Here is an 18,711-nt window from a genome sequence, read left to right on the forward strand (position 1 = left end):
TGTCTATAGAGTCTTTCATAAAAATTCTTTTTTATCCTTATATCTCTAGTGTATGTAGTAATATTCCTGATATTATAATTTGTGTCTTCTCTGTTTTTTTGTCAGTTTTACTAGCGATTTATTAATTTTATTTATTCAAAGAATCAGCTTTTGATTTTGATTTTCTCTAGTGTTTTTCTATTTTAATTTATGAATTTTTGTTTTTATCTGTATTATTTCCTGTCTTATGTTTGCTTTGGGTTTATATTTGCTACTTTTTTTAGTTTATTAAGGTTGGAAACATAGATTTGAGATTTTCTTCTCAAATTTAATGCTATAAATGTAATGCTCTAAACATTTAATGCTATAAATTCCCTTCTACACACCGTTTTAATTGCATACACAACATTCAATATGTTGTATTTTCATTTTTATTCAGTTCAAAATATTTTTAGACGAGATTGGGAACGTTCAGGGTGGTATGGCTGTAGATGCCAGTTCAAAATATTCTCAAATTGTCCTTGAGATTTCCTCGTGAACCCACTGCTTATTTTAGTGTATTGTTTAAGCATTTAGGGCTTCCCCTGTTATAATCCTGCAATGGTTAACAATATAAATCCATTGCAGGATAATGCAAGTAATATTTTGCATTATTTTAATATTTTAAACTTGCTTAATTTTGTATTCTGTAGTTGTGGGATGCAGTATTCTTCAAATTAGTTTTCTGTACTGTACTCCTTTTCCTCTCCCTCTGAGGCTGCTTTGATAAAAATGTTAGATCTTTTGTTGTTTTGTCTTTATTCTCTGTCGTTCACAATCATCTATTTCATGTTCACTGGCTCTCTCCACCATTTCCATTCTGCTTTTGGGCTCATTCAGTAAGGTTTTGTTTTATTATTATTATGTTATTATGTTGCTGTTTTAAAAGTTCTGTATGGTTCTTTTTTATATCTTCTTTGCTAAGACCATCTATATTTTCATTCATTCCAAGAGTATTAGCTCTTCTTGGAACACTTTATTAATAGTTGCTTTAAAGTCTTTATCTAACATTTACAATTTTTCTTTATCTCTGCATTGATAACTGTTGATCCTCTTCTCATGTGAGTTGAGATTCTCCTGGTTCTTTGTATGTGGTGTAATTTTGGAATGTATCCAAGTTATTTTCAATATGTGATTATGGGAATCTGGATCTTTCTAAAGTCCTATGGAAACTGTTGATATTTATCCTTTGGTAGGCAATCAACTCAATTGGGTTTAGGCCACAAATTTTTACTAGCCTATTATTTAAATTACAAAATGTCAGTTTAGTTTTTGATGTGTGCTAACCATTGGATTGCCTGGAACCTAAGAGGTATAGCCAATGTTTTCTCAAAACCCATTATATTTCGCTTAGGGTTAGATCTGTGAATGGGCAGCTTAGGAATCAGCCCAGGAGTTCATGTGCAGTCATTTTTCTAAACTCCTCCCTCTCTGTAATTTCCCTGTACTTTCCAGTTTCCTGAGGTTCTCCTTTTCCGTTGTCCATCAGGAAGGCTGGAGCAACAGCTACTCCACTCTGCCTTGACTGTATCTGTTTCCAGAGCTAAGTGGTGAAAAGGGAGGAGGAGAAAAAAAAAGGCAATAGGCATTCTCCCCATCCTCCTAGGGTCACGCCTTCTCTGATCAGAGTTTCAGGTGCTGCAGGCCCCCTCTGCTGCCACTGTCACTACTGCCACCATCATAGCTACACAAGAGAGTAGAATAAAGAAAAAAAAACTCCCAGGGGATTTATTTATACTCCAAGGTTTAGGAGTCTTCTTTTCTGCACCTCAAGCTAAAACTAGAGCAAATGTCCTGGTGTTCCCTCTGGAGCTGACGTCTAAGTTGAAAGATACCTCAAGTCCAGAGCTGAGGATAACGGGGAAAAAAATAAAAATTTACTTTTAGGTTTCTAGTACATGAAATTCTCATCTGTCCTTTTTATCCAGCTACTTTTAAGATTTACTCTTTGTGTTTGGTTTTTAGTAGTTTTATTATAATTTTGTAGATACGGTTTTTATTATATGCAAACGGGTTGGGGTTTATAGCATTTATTAAATTTCTTTCTTTATGCCTTTTATTTCAGCTGTTACCTCTTCAAATAGTGTTACTTCTTTCTCTTCCTTTTCTCCTTCTAGGACGCTAATTGCACATATGTCATACCTGAGTGTTTTGTTTTTTTTTTAATCTCATCAGTGTTTCTTACATTCTTTCCCGGAATGAGCATATTTTTCCCCATGCTTCACTCTCAATATATCTTACTGACCTCTCTTCTCATGCATTCATCTTTCCTTAAGCTTATCTGCCCCATTATTAAAAGCATTTATGAGGTTTCTAAATTTAGTTATTTAGTGGTTTGGGAAGAGTATATTCATTTGATTCCTTTTTATAATAAAAATTATCTAATACAATTTTTATCTTACTATTTTTAAATACTTTATAGTTATTTTAACATTTACCTCTAGTAACTACGATATCTAGACTTCTAGTGGATTGTTTTGAGTGTTTATTTTTCTCTTAATTTCTGGTCATTTCATCTTGTCTCTTAGTACATTTTAATTTTTACTTGACTACAGGATATTTTGTACAAAAAATTATAGAGATTGTTTGAGGATCTAGGCAATGTGATCTATCTCCAGAGAGGATTTACTTTTGCTTCTGTCAGGAATATCACTTTAATTCAACCTGACATTATGCTCAGCTTTGAATCCCAGTTTTGGTCTTTGCAAAACTTTTATTTTTCCCTCACAAGTAGGATATAGCCCTTTGAGGGTATACCTGTCCGTACCTGCTAATTAGCAAGCACCTCCAACGTAAAAGCAAAGCTGAATATTAAGATCACTTCTCTGTTCTTTCCTTCTCTCTGTCATCTTGTCTACTCAAGTCTTTGATGCTTTATAACCTCTCCTTTAAAGAGATCTTCTGGGAGTATTCAGTGGAAGTGTTCTTCTAACAATCTAATTCATCTTGAAGCAAAAGTCTAGGTTTCATTTTATACTTTTATATTTTCCTGGAAAGAATAAAATTATAATGCTAACTCAATTGAATATGTTTAACAAATCTCAAATGTTACAATACAAACAAAATATTCTTAAAGCATTATTATATTTCCATTTAAAAACCACACTGTATTTTCCATCAAATAATTGTGATTCATCATTTAAAAGTCTGTGACAATATTTTCCTCAATAATTGGGATCAATTTTATGTTGAAAAATTCTAAATTTGTATCACTATTGTTTATAATAAAATAGCTTATATTTTTTGAGAATTTGCTACATACCAGCAACTAAGCAAGTTGCATGATCAGTATTTAATAAAATAAACTAAAATAAAAAGGTTTCTACTGAAATTATATCAGTTGCCAGTCAACAGAATTCTGTTCCTAAATCAATGTATTTTATGTCTTCTTTACTATTTCAGAAATATAATGGATGTGAGAAGAGACAATTTTTCTCAGTATTTCCTGATTGGTATATCCAGCTAAGAGGCCAAAAACACCATTTTCTCCAGCAATTCAATCTGTACATTGTTATGTTCAATAGCCTAACTCAGCTGCTCTACATGTGGTGAAGAGTACTTAACCCTGCCCTGTCTATTCACTGCCTTACATGCTCTGAACCTTCTTAGTTAGAAATCCCGAGAGCATTTGTGTTTGGTTCAATTGTGTACAAATTGGCATAGTCCCCTAGCATCCTGGACAAAGTTCTAAGCTAAGTGATACATGCTTGAAAACAACTCACTACCAGCTCAGCTCTTCTACTTTGGAAGAGTCTGCATTGTTGCCAATGCAAGAGAAGGACTATGTAAAGGTATTAATCAGATTCTGATTCACAGGCCAAGATGTCCTAGACACATAGATCCACTGGGAAGTGCTTTAGTTATTATATAAATTTCAGTCTATGGTGAGTGGGAGAAGTGCCCATCACTGTCAAGTCTGCACTGTCCTTTCCTTCTGCTTAGTCCTTTACTACACACACACACACACACACACACACACACACACACACAAAAGACTGGTGTCAACCCGTGGAGCTGTGATAAAAGAGAGAAGACTGATGCTTGCATACTTTTTGTTTTTACAAGTTTATCTCCCCTTTCTTAGGACAGGAAGCTATAAACTAAACCCGTCCCCACCTTCTGGCACTTAAATAAATACAATGAAAATAAAATTATCTCCAACTGAAATCACACTTTTCACTTGTTTCAGATAAAAATCAAGGTATTTATGGTTGCCGCTCAAAAAAGAAATGTCCTTGGCTTCCAGAAACTCAGCCCACAAATCCCCTGGAAACATGTTAGCATTAAAAAGTAAGTCTAGAAAGCATCTAAATGGTCAATCTGATTTTTTCTTATTTCCCTAAACTCTTCGTGAATTTTTGTCAATTATGTTAGCTAATTAAAGTATACTCAATTTCAATAGTCATCGGAGTTACTTCAAATATTTTCCAATATTTTATAGAGAAACTTTCTAAGAGTTTTTTTGAATGGTGAATAAAACATTCTGGATGACAGCAAGACTAAATTATTCTGGGCAAGAACTATTAGTATATTAAAAATAAGCATTAGACTTTGGGGAGAAAAATGTACAGGGTGTAACATTTTTCATGTGGCTACAATGAAGTAAGGGATTTGAAGGCAAAAACAAATCTGGCAAATTATAAGTTAGGGTAGTAATTCAAGGAAGTCATAAAACAGAAGACTTTTATTGCACCATGGAGACAGTTTGGTGCTATTAGTGGATTAAAAAGCATGTGGGACTGTAAGGCTGGAAAAGATGGAAGCTTGAAAGAGTTGGTGGGTTAAATATTAACAAAGAAAAGATGTTTACTGACAGTTTCTGCAAACACGCTCTAATAAATAAGATCCTCCAAGCACTCAAAAATAGAACTGTGCAAAGCCACAAAAATCCATGCTATTGATCTTCCCACCAAACTTGGTCTTCCTCAGCAATGCATGACTTCACTGTCATCAGAATTTGTGTTAGTCCTTTTGGAGAATGTTGTCAGCATAGTCAAAACCTAGTGAAAATGGTGGAAAAAAATAGTGACAATTTTGCACTTGTCTTTAGAAACGGACTACAGTACACTGAAAGCAGTGAAGTGTGGTAGAAATGTGCGAATATGAGCTTCAAACAGACCTGAGCTTAAATTCTCAAGTAGCACAAGTTAGCCTCTCTGAGCCTCAGATTCCTTATCTGCAGAACTGAGATCACCATACAGAATTCTCAAGTCTGCTTTTTAGTGTAACAGTTGCTTTTTTAAAATTTAATGTGCATATTAAACACCTGCTAAAATGCAAATCCAATTCTGTAAATCTGGGGTAGGATCCTGAGTGTTTAGCAAGCTCCCAGGTGATGCCTGTGTTGCTAATCCCAGGAGCACATTTTGATAGAGAAGCTTCAACTCTTCAAAGCATTTAGTGTACACTTAACTAACCTGCCACTTAATTTTAATAATAACGTTTTGCTTTTGTTCACAGTAATTTTTCTATAATATTTCTACGTCACTCTTTTTAAGCTTACAAATAGCCCTTGGGGAAAAAGAGACAAGATATTGCCATCCCAAGAAGAAGCACAGACTTGTTACAATGAGTGGATATGTCCATGGTCTTGAATAGAGGGGAGTCATGGCCCTGTGAGAGTCATTCATGGGGTCTTCAATACACCCAGTATTGAAGACTAAAATTTTTTAATTTATTTACCTTTTCAGCTAATTGCACTGCTTTTAATGCAATGAAAGGAAGGAAACCAAAAGCCTTGACCATCAATGCATTATTTAAAAATACATATATATAAGCTCATTTAAAATGTCCAAAAAGAGTGATTTGAAAATAACCACATTTGTAGGCATCAGGAAGAGCTTAGTGAAAAAACATTTCAAGTCCTGCCCACCACATGTAAATAAACTCTTCAGAAGACTTCACTCGAGAGCCTTGGCAAAGCTTAAAACAAACTAACAGTAAATGATGCTGAGGGTTAACAAGAAAAATCACCTAGAATAGGCTTTTAAGAAAAGACAAGTCACTCTAATAACAACTAGACAATTATCTGAGATGTAGCAGGCTTCAAATGTTTGTATCTCCTACTGTAATGGGTTTTTTTCCAAGGAGAAAAGACTATCAGGTACTGATTTTACAACCATAATCTAGCATTTTTTTATGAATTATTTTTTGTCTTATTAGTTTCATTAACACCTTTGAGTATTAAAATTAAGCAGATGTTGCATAAAATGTCCTTTGGACTTTTTCATTTTATCTTTTAATGTACATTTTTAGAACTAGGTAAGGGTAATTAAAGGAAAGAAGTAAAAATTAACTCTATTTGGACTTACTATACTCAAATGAAATGTGCTGAATGAACACAATGTATCTAGTTTTCTTTAAGAAGCTAATAAAATTATAAAGTATGCATTCTTTTGTTGTAAAAGAATGAAGAGCTAAGTATCTAGGCATGATGCAATGCTTAGAGAAGGGTGTTCATGCTTAGAGAAGGCTGTGGGTTGACTGTTCACAGCACTGCATTTTATTATGTTTGTTTTGTTTTGTGTTTTGCTAAAATCAAACAGGATGTATACCCCAAGGGGTTCCTTCTCATTGTAATATTGAAAATCGTAGCATTTTTTTTCTATCAAAAATTACAACTGTTGGGGGAAAATATGTTTCTAAAAGCATTACTTAATTTTTTTTCACATGGCAAGGTCTATATCATTGCATTTCTTCTCAGAAGGTTAGTGAAGCAAAGAAGGAAAGCAAATTATTTATAGACACCAGAGATTTAACCATACCTGGGAAAGAAACAATGATATTGCCATAGTCATAGTATTGTGGTAAACCTGAAGAATCTGTAGGTCACATGGGCAGAAATAAACTACCATCTGCTTCTACCAGCAGGTGGATGAGAAAACATACAGCCTTTCTCACTAATTACCTACAACACCATCTAACTCTAAATATTTTGCATGTAGAGATTTCCGTTCTATGTTTATAAATACACATATAGGACAAAGAAACACTTATTTTAAAGATCTTAATATCTTGTTTGTTAAGCAATTAGTATTTAGGAGAAGGGCTATGTTGACAGCTCTGCAAACAGAAATTTCCGATTCATCTGCTAAAGAGGTACTCGCATACCTTGGCAGGCTTCCTCACTCTGCTTTGTTGAATGGTTTACCCATATTCTACATATAACCACCTTGTCTTTCCCAAACCACCTTAAATATCTATCTCAATAACTAATCTGTTAAATATTAGAGTAGAGTAGTCTGTTCATTCCTAGAATAGAGAAATGTCAATTTAATGTCAAAATATTTTATTTTATTTTATTTTCTCCTAGAGGCACCTGTGTTATTCAATCACATCAACAAATAATTATAAATGAAAAAAATTCCAATTATAAATTCCAGGAAGGTAAAATATGCTGTAACCATTATCCACGAAGTTGCTTTCATACTTCTTTAGCATAACCATTTGAGCATGTGAGCATGACTGTGTGACAGCAAATTCTAACTACACACTAAAGTCTGTCTTCTCTTTTTCTTCCTGGTAAGAGCTGGCTACATTTTGCAGGCTTCCTTGCAGTTAGGCATGGCTGTGTGACTGAATTCCAACAAACAGGATGTAAGTAGACTTGAGGGGTATCACTCTCAGGTTGCATGCACTAGAACACTTCTATGCATGTTCTTCCATGGTTGGCTCCTTTTCTGGCTGACCAGGATGGGGGTAACCAGGGTGAACATAAAACAAAGGTGTGGAAGAAACCAACAGTATGGCTGCTAAAAATCCTAGTTTTTGAGGCATTATGCATTTGGGAATCCATTATTATAGCAGTTGACAATATCCTATATCATACAGACAGTAGTCCTGAAAAGTTTTAAAATCAATTTGCTGTATTTTTGAATAGACTAATGCTTAGTCGATCCAAGGTACTCTTCATTCTATTTTCAACACATTAGGGATATCTATTAAAGTTTTCCTTAAAAGTTGATATTAATTATTTATATCTGTTCATTCCTAGGACAGGAGAATACTATTGCCACCAAAAAACAAACAAACAAAAAACCAGTATTTTTCGAGATAATTTTACTGATCATGAAAGAAAAAATAAAAACAAAAACAAAAAAATGCCCTGGAGTTTAGTATGTAGAAACAGAGGAAACAGTTAGCAAATAAAAATAGAGACTTCCCAGTAAAATTTGAGTTTTAGATAACTACATCCTTTTCAGTATAAATATGTCCAAGATGATATAAGAGGCAAAGCAGGACATACTTATACTAAAATTTTTTCATATCCAAAATTCAAATTTAACTGGATGCTCAGTATTTTATCTAGAAACTCTAATCAGAGTGGACACAGTGAAAAGAAAAATTCATTTACTGAAAAAGTAAGGTTGAATTAGAAAACACTGGGGAAAAAAAAGAGGAGCAATTTAAAAACTAAACGATAAGGAGACTAGATGTAACATTATCCACAAACAAATAATAAAGGACTCAGAAGAAAATAGTAGAAAAAAGATTTAAAATATTTGAATAAATTATGATGAAAAAATCACATAATAAAACAGAAAAGAAGGACTTCAGGATTCAAAGGGTCATAGATTAGACATATGATAGTAAAATTGAAGAACATCAAAGACAAAGAGCTTCTAAGAGCTAAGATCTAATTCTAAGAGTAAATTCTAAGAAAAATGTTAAAAGCAATTCTAAGCGATCCTAGAATGGAAGGAGAAAAAGGTAGATCACAAATGCAAAACAATCAGTTTTCCAGCAAACAATTTGGATGAGAGGATAATTCAACAGAATCCTCAAGATTAATACAAAGCCACTGGCTTCAGCAGCAGAGTGTGTACCAGCTGGCTTGTCAGGTATTCATTTATTAGCAGATAGCCTTCATTCTAGAATTTATTAATTTATTCCACAAATAGTAAGGTTTTACAAAGTGTTCTATGCTCGGCATTGATCTCCCTAAACACTGAAAGTTTAGATGCAAGAGCTTTGCTTCAATCTCAGTGTACTAAATGTATTACATCCTTCTAAACCAGCATGTCTTGCAATGTGATATAGAACACCAGTGTTCAACAACTGCTAAATAAGTTTGTTAAAAGAAAAAAAAAGGATGCTTATGTTGGGAGATAATACATCTTCTTAGAGATTAACATTACATGTTGCATATAAAATACTAAAAAATCAAAAAAGAAATCCAACTTTGTTTAACTCAGTACTTCTTATTAAACACAACTGACCACACAAAATTCTTTTTCCAGAAATACTAAGTAACATTTCTATATCACAGAAAAAAATTTTTTTTCCAGAAATACTAGTAACATTTCCCAGTGGTCTGAGGAACTCGGTTTAGAAAAATTAGTGTTTTCATTTAAAAAATAGTTAACATAACATAATAACATTCAATATGTAAAAATAGTTACACATTGAATGGAATACATAAACTGTATCAGCTATGGTATTTAGCCATATAAATAAAGAAAAGGTACCACCTCACTTCTTTATGTCATTTGTTTAAGCGCTTTTCTTCATATTTATTGAATGTGCTTTTGCAAAAACAGTCAAAGGAAAAAAACACACTGAAGCAACTAAAGTTGGTGCTGAAATTTATACCCGACAGTACTTAACTGTAGAAGTATTAAAATTACTATGGTACACATGGGGACTCACAGGCCCAGGATTTACTATCACTGAAATCACCCCTGAGTAGCTGAGTACATTACAAAACACAACACTATAAAGGAGACTGCAATATGGGAACAATGTGCTAGGAAAGCATTTCAGTAAATAAAAACTCAGCAGACTTTATGGCTGTTGGTAATACTTGTCACTTAATACAGTTTATAAAAATTTCCTTATTAAATTTTGTAGGGCAAAATAACACATCTTCCCATTTCTAACAGTGATGTTGTCATAGGTTTCAAAAAGCAGCAGCTGCAGTCTTCCCGGACCTTCCTCCCCCACTTTATACAATACGTGTTGCTCTGAAATTTTCAATTCAGCTATAAACAATCTACTTTATCAACAACATGCTTTTGCACTTTTTGAAATGGTGCTTTGAGGCAGATAAATGAAAATAAGTATGGCAGAGTGCCAATAAAAATTCTGCAGACTGTATCTTCAGTGAAGCACAAGCTAAGGCAGCACAAGATTTTATGTATTTATTTATTTACTGTTGATTCCAAAATTCATTTATATCCTTACAATAGCTGCTTTATTTTTGTTGACTGTTCTAATCTCAGCTGACACTTTTAGATAGTAATGGCTCACACGCTTTTAGTCAATACTAAAAGAAGTGGATTTTTTGTTCTTTGTTTTGGAAATCTGGCATTTTTTCATTGCTATCCATATTTGCAGTGTAAAGGGGGGTTACATTCTGAAGTTTAGGACATATTAAAAGTGTCATTTACTGCCCCAAACTCAGCCATTTTGAATGTATAAGACTCAGATTCTAAACTGAGATCTCTTCACTCTGAAGCACTTTATGAAAAAGATAGTTACACATATTTACGATTCTTTACAAAGTTTGCTTTAAAACAATGTGCTATGCGAAATAACAATGAAAAATAAAAGTTAATATATGTTATGAAAGAAAAGAGGCTGTGAAATTGAATTTCTTCACTTCATATTGGTTTACTATGAGAACTTCAAATTCCAGTTTAATTCTCTCTAAGTAAATTTTAATTTTATGCACACTAATTAAAGATTTGCTATTTGATATTAGTTTGGAAATACCCAATTACAAAATACATTTTAACATCATGGGCTTTCAGTCCTAAAAGGTTGTCCTCAGGGAGCCCTTCTTAGTAATTAATAATTTTATTGAGTTTGTAGGCAAATCACATATGTCCATGATCCAAAGTCTTCCACAAACCTAGCAAAATTTTATTCATTTTTTAATTATAATGAAATGATTTTTTTGGTAAGCTTAGAAAATTTAAACTAAGTTAGGTTATAGAGTTCTAACATTGAAAAATAGATTTTAAAGGGGCTCTGTATGAATGCTTGCATACAATAAACAATAAATATCAGTGAACTCTACTTTATCTGTGTTTGTCTTTATATTACCTGAAATCTGAAGAATGTTCATGCCAAAATACTGTACAAATTTAACAGTCTAAAATTTACTGGTCTTGTATTTTTGTTACAAATATAATTTCAAAATTATTTGATATTTCATAGCGTAGTTATACTTATTTGAAATTGAATTTGAAAAGTAAGTCTTTAACATGTTTTTTACTGTCTCTAACAACAGGAAATAAATGCTCTTATCACCAGGAAAAATTTCTGGAAATTCATGTGTTCCTGAGTATTGATTTAATGGGTGTGATAGTTTTATTTTAGCCTATTTTAATATATACTTTAAATTATAAATTTAGAAATTATTATAAATAAAAATATATCGATTCAAGAATTTTGTATTAATAAGGTCACTACCTCAGCACAATTTACATGAAGACCCACAAATTGTGAGTGGAATTATACAACAGTCCTAGGTAGAAAAATAATACCATTGGGGAATAATTCTAAACATACTTATGGAATTTCAAAAATAAAGTAAATTTGGACACATTGCTCTGACATCTATGCTCCCATCATACTTGACAAATCAGAACTGGATTAGAACCATTCTAATTTGTACTTGAATACAAAGAAGAAATAAGAATTCTTAAAAGGCACAAAATACAGCACAGAATTAAAGTTCATTTCCAACCACATACACACAACACAAGGATTAAGTAAGGGAAATACAAATGAGATTTTTAAATGTATAACAAATGACAGAGTTATATCTGGGCTGTTCCATAGCCAGTCTTGGTCACTGCTAACTCTTTAAATTCACTCCATTTCTGTTCTTACTACTTCTTATTCTAACTACCTATAAGGCATTCACCAAGAACTTTTGCACATAGTTTGTATTCTTCTCACCTCCCTGTCTTGTGCAATCACCACAGTTGACAGTTCACCCAAGTCCAAGGATTCTGTAGACTTTTAGCATTTATAGATGATAGGAATGGGCTCATAGCATGAGAGTGTGATATTTGCTATGAACTTTTGGTGTTGATCTTCCTGTGTACTAGGATCTAATCACACACCATGCCCACAATTTCCTGAACATTCTTTGTTTCATGATTCTGCCCCTTAGCATACATACTCTACTCAGATTGTCTTAAATGATCTACCCTCAGACTCAATCCGGGTAAAACCTTTGCTTGTTCAAGGCCCAGATACATGTCTTTTTTCAGTAAAGCCTTTCCTAGCTCCAGGAAGCCAAACAATCGTATTCCATGAAGTTCTTTAATTACCTGTTTCCATACAGTTCTCTCCTCACTCAATTCTGAAGGATTTGAGGACAGAAAGCAAGCCTTATTAATCTTTCAGCAGTAGAGTGTTCTAAATATTGTTGACTGAGTAAAAGAACAAAAAAGAGGATTCAATTGAGATTTAGGAATGATCTTTTGAAGACTCATGTAATACAGATGTTGTGTTAGGACTAGAGGAGACACAAGTTAAACATGATGTGAAACTCTCCAGGAGCTCAAGCTCACAGGGTGGAGCTTCCTCCTGGGAGAGGTGACGGGGTAGACCATGAAGAATGCTATGACAGGTACTTGGGCCCACTGTGCTCTGTATACAAAGTGATATAGATGCACTGCTATCAGGCACAGAGAAAAGGGCAAGCCATCACATCATCACCAGTTCATTGAGAACATACACTCTGCTAAGTATATTAGAATCATGTCTTTCTATCATTAGAAAAGCTGTATGATGACAGGAAATAGTATTATTGCCATTTTACAGATGAGGAAAAGAGAACTCAGGTGGGTAAAGCTACTTGCCTGTCCACTTACTTTGTAAATGACATATTTAAGATTCTAATACAGACTCTGAAGCCCACACACTGTTAATCTTTCAGAAGTCAAAACATTTTATTTAAAAAAGCAGTTTATTTTAGAGGTATTTTCTAACATAATTCTTTAGTAGGAACCTCTTTGGCACAATTTTTATTTGGATAGAATTTAATCCTTAAGATAAATTCTAGATAGAACAGGTTAATTAACAAATGTAATATGGCAACACCTCAGCACAAGTGTTCATGGAGTGAATGTATTCCCTTTTCTAGGGTTTGGGCCACACTGTGTTTAAATAACTTAACTGGTAATTTGAGCATCTGGTGTGTTTATTTAATCTCTCAGCATTTTAGCATCAGATTCTAAAATAGGGAATTATCAGTTCCTACTTCCTCAATCTTATGCTTTTTAACACTGGAAAACTGATGTGATATCCTGAAAAATATGTCCTATAAATACCCAAAAGTGGCTGCTTTTGCTAGAAGTAGCAGGAGTAGTGGCACTATTAGACAGATGTGACCATTTTAAAACTTTTAGAGAAGCTACACATTATTGCTTTTAAACACAGGCAACTTGTGAGAAAGAAAAGAACACGGACGTGTACAATTTAATATGGCATTGGATTTCCTTTGTTACATACACATGAGAAACATTATTTGAGAAGTAAAAGATGTGAATGAGTAAAGCTGTAAGTAGATAGAGTGCATTGAGTTGGTGGATGAACTATGCAAAAAAAGAAAAAGTTCAAATATGTGAAAATGTGACTTCGGTAATCTTGCCAAGGTCAGAAATGCTGAAGGAAGTATGCTGAGTACAGGCTAGCTCTGCAGGCAAGAGTTGAGGATTGTTCTACATTCCAGTTGGATCTCATTCCCCTTGCCCTGTATGTCCACCTTTTTTACTTCTGTTGTGTGTCATCTCTCTCCTAGACACAGGACACACATTCTAGGAGAAAGAGAAAAGAAAGCCTGAACTTTGAAGCCTGTAAATAAGTTCACTGTGGAGGAGCTTGTTAATGTAAATGACATGACCAACTAGCCTTAAGAAAGCTGAGCAGAATGAGCCTAGGAGGCCTCCTCTCTGCACAGGCACATGGCACACCCATCAGCACTGACAGAGCTTAAACATTCATACCGAGGGGCTGCAAATCCCTGGGCAGAGACGCACCGTATACACACTAGACATGGAAAATGTATGAAGTAAAAAGATTAACTGACAAAAAGTTAATTAAAACTGCTCTGATTATGAGGTAGAATTTAACAATTATTTTTAAAAATGCAGTGTGACACAGTGCAGCACTGCAGCTAAATTAATCATGAATGAGGAGAGCAATGTTTAATTTTTGTGTGCAGGAGGAAAACACTCAACAGATTTGACAATTAGATCAGGGTAACAGCATTGCATGGCACAATGCAAAGCGGGTTTTCCCAGTGGTTTTTTTGGGAGGGAGCTAAGCAGATGTGCTCAAATATTTACAAATGCACAATATTCGCACACTCTTCAGCTGCCCACCCTGCTGATTTTGCAAGAAATCGCCTTCAATCTGGAGGCCACTGCGGGAGCTACGCACACTGGGTCTCACACAACTCTAAGAGCAACTCAGACAAGGCCCCCTGATTGCTTCCAATCCATCCATTGGTTGCAGAAACAGAGAGGGCCAACAAACTCTCAAATAATCAGCTTCTAGGATTCACTTTGTCCCACAAAGTGGGCAGCACATGAAATTATCATGGATGAAGGAGGGTCTGCACTGAAACTGCTGTTGTTCGGTAACTGTTCTCAATGAGCATTTCTATAACGCAATACCAGCTTTGTTTAGAAAGTTCACACTTGAAACTGTGAAGTAGCAGAGATGACCATAAAAACCCCTGCCAGCATGGCCCTGTATAAATTTCCTTTGCTTTGCAAATTTCAGGCTGAACGTTTACCCAACAGTATTATTTCAATTAGTATTAGGGCATAGAAGGGTTTTTTATTTTGCAATTTTATCGATATATAATCCATGTAACATACAACTCACTCATTTAGAGTGTATAATTTAAGGTTTTTAGCATTCACAGCATTGTACAGCAATCACCACAATCAGTTTTAGAATGTGTTTTATCACCCTCCAAAGAAACATATTGCTCTTTGGTTGCCATTGGCCACTCTTCCCCTTCCCCCAGTCCAAAGCAAGCACCAATTTACTTCCTCTGTAGATTCACCTATTCCATATATTTCATATAAATGGAATCCTATTATATGTGATCTTTACAACTGGCTTCTTTCACTGAGCATGTTTACAAGGTCCATCCATGTTGTAGCATGTGTCAGGACTTCATTTTTGTAGCTTAATAATATTCAATTTATGGACATTCTCAGTTTTATCTTTTCATCCGTCAGTGACACTTGGTTATTAACACAGCTTTTTTTTTTTTTTTTTTTTTTTGAGACAGAGTCTTGCTTTGTCACCAGGCGCCAGGCTGGAGTGCAGTGGCGCGATCTCGGCTCACTGCAACCTCTGCCTCCCAGGTTCAAGCAGTTCTCCTGCCTCAGCCTCCCGAGTAGCTGGGACTACAGGCGCACGCCACCACATCCAGCTAATTTTTGTATTTTTTAGTAGAGACGGGGTTTCACCATGTTGGCCAGGACGGTCTCGATCTCTTGGCCTCGTGATCCGCCCACCTCGGCCTCCCAAAGTGCTGGGATTACAGGCTTGAGTCACCATGCCTGTCCCCAGTATTGCTTCTATGAACATTTGTGTACAGGTTTTTGTTTGGTCATCTGTCTTCAATTTCCCTTGAATATATACTTGGAAGTAGAATGGCTGGGTCAAAACAAACAGACAGTAGCTGCACCATTTTACATTGCTACCAGCAGTGGTTGAGGAGTCTGATATTTCCACATCCTTTCTAACTCTTGTTATTATCTATACGTATTTTCTATTAAAGCCATTCTAGAGAATATGAAGTGGTATCTCATGGCTTTGACTTACATTTCTCTGATACTTAATGATCTTGAGCATATTTTTATATGTGCATGGGTCATTTTTTTATCATCTTTGAAGAAATGTTCATTCAGACTGTATTAATCCATTCTCACATTGCTATGTAGAAATACCTGAGATTGGGTAATTTATATAAAGAAAAGAGGTTTAATTGACTCACAGTTCCTCATTGCTGGGGAGGCCTCAAGAAACTTACAATCATGGCAGAAGGCAAAGGAGATAGAAACAATTTATTCACAGGGTGGCAGGACAGTCAGTGTAAGCAGGGGAAATGCCAGACACTTATAAAACCGTCATATCTCATGAGACTCACTCATTATCACAAAAGCAGCATGGAGGAAACTGACCCCATGATCCAATTACCTCCACCTCATCCCACCCTTGACACACGGAGATTATGGGGATTATAATTCAAGATGAGATTTTGGTGGGGACACAGCCAAACCATATCACAGACACTTTTTTTAAAGGTAGTTTTTATTTGCAATTTGTTGTGTTTTCATTAATGAATTGTAATTATTTTGTATTTATATTCATATATAAATGTATATTCTAGATGCAAGTTATTTTCTCTCATTTGTTGAGATGTCTTTTTTATTTCTTGGTAGTATCCTTTGAAGCATAAGAGGTTTAATTTGATGAAATCTAATGAATCTGTGTTTTCTTTTGCTGCTTGTACATGTCATATCTAAGAAACCATTACCAAATTCAAGGCTACAAATATTTTACCCCTATGCGTTTTTCTAAGGATTTTATAGTTTCAGTGCTTACATTTAAGTCTTTGACCATTTTGAGTTCATTTTTATACATAGTGTGAAGTCATGGATCCAACTTCTTTTTGTTATTGTTGTTTGAATCTCCCTTTGGAAGACTTCCCTTGAGTCGCTATTGTCATGTGGGTATCCATTGTCTCAGCACCATTTTGAAAGAACATAGACATTTAAAATATTACCACTCCCTTTATTCTCATGCCTCTTCCAATTCATGTCTTTATCATCCCACAGCAGGCTTTTGGAGGGTGTGGGAGGAAGGACTCTTAATGATGTCCCAATGATGAGTATGTGCTTATCCCATTTGAACTGCTCATCTCTGCCACAGTCCACCTACCATATTCTTCCCACATGTCCAATAACTCTCCAAAGCACAAGATTTGGAGTCTAGATCTAGACTCATTATTGACTTTCCTATTTATTAATCATGTCAACTCGGGAAAGTTATTCCACTCTTCTAGCTTCTATTTTTTTTTAATCTGTTAACTAAAGTGAGTGAAACAGACGTGAACACACTGGGGCTCGGTCCATATTCCCTCAGATTTTTTTCATGGGTTCTCTTTTCCCCAGCTCCTATGGCATTTTCTTCAAACAGCCTGCATCTGAATCTCCCTTTGGAAGACTTCCCTTGAGTCGCTAGAACCATTTTTCCTGCCTGAGCAGAAAGCTGAAAGTGTCTGGGAGTTACATTACCCCATAGGGATATGGAAGCCTCTACCTTATGGGGGCATGATCCAAGTTGTAATTTGCCCTCCAAAGTTCTCCCGAAGAATGAGGCCAGGGCTAGAACATCACGAGAAACTATCCTGCTTGCCCTTTTCCCTTCCCTGTTCTACTTTCCCCATGCCCTTCCTGGCTTCTCTCAGGGCAGTACCTTAATGAAATGCTTTAACACAAATCCTCACCTCAGGTTCTCCTCTGGAGAAACTGGTCCAAGATAAATAACTCCCTTGTACGACTCCTGCTTGGATAAATGAGACTTTGTGTTCCACATGCAAAAGAATGAAATCTTACCTTACGTGATATACGAAAACTAACCATAATGTAGACCAAAGACCTAACATTAGAAATAAAATTGTAAAGTTCTTAGAAGAAAACATAAGAGTTTCACATAGAATAATATCTAGAAAATAAGAAACAAAGCACTCAATTAATGCCATTTGTCTTGTGATTGTCACTGTTGTTATTTTAATGGATACCTACTAACCAAAATTCCTAGGGTTGGCTGTGGTAACATGACAGCCCAATGAGTGTTTTTGTATTGAATGTTTAAAACTTTACTTTTGCTTTAATGTATTTTTCTTGTTTTAACAGGCCTTTTGTGAAGACTTTGAGGTTGAGGGTTCATTCTGCCTCCATATATATAACATTCTAAGGTAAATTTAGTTTAACTTAATGGTTCTGATCATCCACTAAATAAAAAAGTACACTCTGATGTTAGTCAATTTGCATGTCTTATTATTCCCTGATATATTTTTTTTAATGTATCTCAGATGAGGATGGTTTCTAACATCTCTGAATAGCATATCTTCCCATAGTTCAGACCAGGTGTTCCATGCCTGGAAGAAAAATTCTCATTAAGTGGAATATATTTGGCTCTTTTGTTTCCAATAAGATAATGAAAACAAAAAGGTTTAATCCTATTAATTATCTTTAGGAAAGTACAACAATTATTTCTGTGTCTTGAGCAGCCTATGGGTTTCTCAAGGTCAAAAATGAGTCTATTTCCTTGTGCAAAATTCCTTTCGTAAATTCTATGATAGATCGTTTGTTTTGCTTTCACTGTGACAAGATTCAAGCCTTTGAGACTTTGTGTTCATCTTCTTTTCGAAAATAAGTACTATGGATAAAGAATCTATGTACTATCATATTATGCTATGGAAAAATATTCCTGGAAAGGTACTTGCACTACTTTTGGAATTAGAAATGTACTAATAGCTGGTTAGTTATATTAATACCTAAAAAACTGTTAAATAAATATATTAATAGAAGCTACTTTAACATCGAAACAATATTGTGCTACTGTCTGGTGACATGAATATTAGTTTCTTGTGCTGTATCACTTGATCATACAGCAGTCATTCAGAGTGATACTAGTTAGGGTTCT

General features: G+C 34.8%; 1 long non-coding RNA gene across 1 annotated transcript in view; it reads left to right on the plus strand.

The window, feature by feature from the left end:
• LOC105731479 (uncharacterized) overlaps positions 1–18,711 on the plus strand; it is a 65,457-nt gene that overhangs the window by 28,764 nt on the left and 17,982 nt on the right. The window contains exon 2 of the long non-coding RNA XR_001110745.1: positions 17,919–17,980. This is a non-coding gene — a long non-coding RNA (uncharacterized LOC105731479). The remainder of the gene's footprint in view (positions 1–17,918; positions 17,981–18,711) is intronic.

This window comes from Aotus nancymaae, unplaced genomic scaffold (assembly GCF_030222135.1).
Source record: "Aotus nancymaae isolate 86718 unplaced genomic scaffold, 86718_ANA_hifiasm-v0.15.2.pri h1tg000008l, whole genome shotgun sequence".
Classification (NCBI taxonomy): domain Eukaryota; kingdom Metazoa; phylum Chordata; class Mammalia; order Primates; family Aotidae; genus Aotus; species Aotus nancymaae.